Genomic DNA, 3,790 nt, shown 5'->3' on the forward strand with positions numbered 1-3,790 from the left:
GTAGTTTAGTGGGAGTAAATTACCCTGCAATTTGCTGCTGTTCTTGTTGGCAACGTCTTTTTTTTTCCTCATGATGTCAGTGAGAAAGTCCCAGGCACTTCTTTCTACGAGGCTTCTTGATTCTACTCTACAAGACCAGTGGCTTTTTGCCTGTGGTGTGTGTTGGACCTGGGAGGTGTTTGGGGGGTGGGGAGGCTGTTTTCCATTCGAGTGAGGAAGTAGTTTGGAGCCATCTGTGTTGCACATAAGGAAAGTCTACACAGGCAAAGACCCTTGGAGATGGTCTATGAGTCTCCAAAATGAGTTGTTGTCACACAGAATATAAAAGGAAGCAAATGCTTGGGATTATGAGTCAAGTTTTGGTGATGATTTAGCATTGGCTGGGAAGCAGCCCTGGCTTGAAGGGTCCTTCTCTTTGGCTATGCATCTTCTGATCCACTCCCATGTGTTGAGTGTTATTCCAACACAGAGGTGGCTCCCATGAACAAGGGGACATCCCATGCATCAGGGGCTCATCATCTCCATCAAGAGCTGCCCACTCCTGAATTACAGGTGGGGCTCCTGTGCTCATGGCTGGTATCCAGGGCAGGTTGGATGAGGCTTTGAGTAACCTGGAGGCTTTGAGCAACCTGGTCTAGTGGAAGGTGTCCCTGCTGCTGGCAGGGGGGTTGGAACTGGATGAGCTTTAAGGTCCCTTCCAACCCAAACCATCCTGTGATTCTGTGATTATACTATAGATTTATGTTAATATTGAGCTCATTCTGGAGGTGGAGAACATGGCAACGCAGAGCAGCAGAAATCCTTCCTGGGTTCTCACAAATCCCTTCTCCTTTCCTGGCTGAGTGACCAACCGCTTCCACTTGACAAGACATTGAACTACATCCCTGTCCCTCAGGAGCTAAAACTGTTTCAGCTTGCACGGTGATGGAAAAGGGAACTTACAATGAACTGCAGGTTTGTGTTACACAAATAGTACCTTCCTGCAGGGAATCATCATTAGCCAATTTAAACACCTTCTCCCTTCCAGTGACAGCTGAAGTCACGTGCTGGAAGAAGCCAGCAAGGGAGACAGGTTCAAAACAAGGTGTTCTGAGCTTCCCATCATCCTGTGCCTTGTAGAAGAAGGTGGCTGGAGACAACTAACGGGGGGTGACACCACTGAGTGTTTCCAGGACCTGCTGCTCACAGGTAAGAGATGTTTTCTGCCCTTTGATGCTGTATGATAGAAGTTAAGCTGCCATCTTAACCAGAAACACGTTCAGTTCAGATTTGGAGTCAGCTGAAGTGGTGTTGGAGCTTTTTTTTTTCCTCTCTGTTTGGTTGCTCTTTTTCATTTGCAGGGAGTGAAGATGAGAGAGGTGGGTTGTAGGTTGGGGCTGTAGGGTTTTTTCACCATTCTATAGTAGCAGTATCTGCTTGATAACCAGCACTGCATTCATCAGGAGAGATAAAACTCATCCAAGGTGTTCTGCTGGATTGGCTTGACTGTGCTCTGCCTCATGTGGTCTTCTTCACCTTCTCCTGCAAACCTGGGGCTGATTCATGCCCTGTGTTTCCATCAGTCCCAGGGGCCTTATCTCTTCTTTGCAGCTGGGAGCAGGACCTTGTCCTGTCTCTGCTGCTGCAGACGCAGCTCTGCTCAAGCTGGCACCTGAAATTCTAACAGCAGGGCAGGTAGTGAGCACCAAGTTCTCTGCTCATCTTCTCCTTTACTCTTGCAGGTGCCTTCCTGTTGAGGGTCATATCTCTGGGCCCCTTCACGAACATGCACGTGTGATGATGTGTGGTGGTTTCACTTGGCTGGCAGCTAAACACAGCCACTTGCTCGCCCCAGGGAACAGGGGAGAGAATTGGAAGGGTGAAAGTAAGAAAACTCGTGGGTTGGGATAAATACAATTTATTAATTGAAATAAAATAGTAATAGTAATAATAGAATATGCAAATGAGCAATGCCCAGAGCAGTTGCTCACCACCTGCCGACCAATGCCCAGCCTGTCCCCAGCCAGTGATCCCAGAGCAGAGACAGTTCCCAAAACCCCATTCCTGGAAGAGTGAGCCTCAGAGAAGCCTCAGCTTTGTGGTCAGCCCTGGTTAATATACTGACTATGATGTGATATGGTATGGAATATCTCATTAGCACAGCCAAATGCCAATTTTAGCGTTTACTAATTACTATGCTCAAGCCCTTTGCACTTGCAGACCAGCAAAACATGACGTCCTTGAACTTCCATCAGCAACTAAAAACATCAGTATGTTATCAACATTCTTCTCATACCAAACCCCACACTGAAACCAAAATGCAGCTCTTCTAGCTACTGAGAAGAAAATAAACTCTGTCCTAGTGAAACCAGGACATGATGCTTTGTAAAAGCCTTTTTGTAGCCGTGGTGCCACAGGAACAAGAGTGACGTGTGTTTCAAGCCAGCTCTCTCCCTGATGCACTCACTGATGGTCTTGCTCTACCTGCTGTGCTCCCAGAACCCAGGTGAGGTTCATAGGAAGTGATATCTCTTGTTAGATTAGCTGATAGATTGGGGAAAAACCAGACAAGCTCTTTCCTCAGGCTAAAAGCACACCTGGTTTTTCCCCAGTTGTATCAGCGCTGGTTTTTCCGATGGTATCTGTGCAGCCTGTAGCCAGCTGGTAAGACCATGCCCCATGGTCCCTGTGCTATCAAACACCAGGAGACATGTTAGATGGCAGCAACCCCTGATCTGGTAGAATTAAATTCATACCTGCCTCTGTCTGAAAGCCCCTTGGTAGATGATCCCTGCTCAGATGGGGGCTCCATGTCCATCTTCCATTGCTCAGTGGCTTACAAAGACCTGAAGGTCTCATCTTTTGGTGGAAAACATCCCTAGAAACACATTTTCCAGGCAGGTCATGAGACCCAGGGTTGTATGATCTTCAGATTTGATGATTTTAAAGGGTTTTTTTCCAATCTAGGCAATTCTGTGATTCTGTACGTAGCCCACTTCCAACCCACGTTTGACAGATTGAACTGGCTTTTATTTTTTGAAACTCCTTTGAGAAAATACCAGAGCTATTTGAAGTCTCTTTTGTTTTATAATATAATCCACGTACTATCTTTTTTTTCCTCCTGGCTGCAACAGCAGCCAGTTGTTTCTGTGCCAGTCTTATATGGGATAGTAATATATCATGGGGTAAAATAATAGGTTTTTCTCTACTGCCAGACATTTGGAAGCATCTGGTTAGATAGAGCAGTACCCAAAGTGGATAAATCATGGTTAAAATGCTTGTAATGTTTTTTTCCTGCTTTTATATATTTTTTTTTGTATGCTTCCACCTCCCAGGGCATCTCACCAGCTGGCTGTGGAGGAGGGATTGTCAGTGGAACCTCAGCCCAGTGATGCTCTGCTGGAAAGACAATAAAGTAGTGGAAATGCTCTGAATTGAATTTTATAGCTCATTTACTCAGGATTGCCTTTAAAAGATGGTTCTGCAGCTAACCTGGGTTTCCTTTGACTCTTTTGGCAAAGAAAACATTTTGTACAGAGCTCCTCTCAGAGCATCTGTTCCCTTCATGTAAAAGTTGGCTTTTTAAGCTGGGCTTTGTAAGTGTGGAGTAGATCACTGCTTATATAGTCATTCCTTGCTCTGTTTTATGATAGGATGCTCATGATTTTATCAGACTTTGCCTGTTGGGACTAGAGTTTTCCACCTGAGGTGTCTACCTTGGACCAAATCCTCCTGGAGAAATAGCAGCTCAGAGTGAAACAGTAACTTCTGAGAATAAAACTGTGGAAAACCAAATAATTTGGTCCATGTT

This window comes from Antrostomus carolinensis, unplaced genomic scaffold (genome assembly GCF_000700745.2).
Source record: "Antrostomus carolinensis isolate BGI_N321 unplaced genomic scaffold, ASM70074v2 scaffold22089, whole genome shotgun sequence".
NCBI lineage: Eukaryota > Metazoa > Chordata > Aves > Caprimulgiformes > Caprimulgidae > Antrostomus > Antrostomus carolinensis.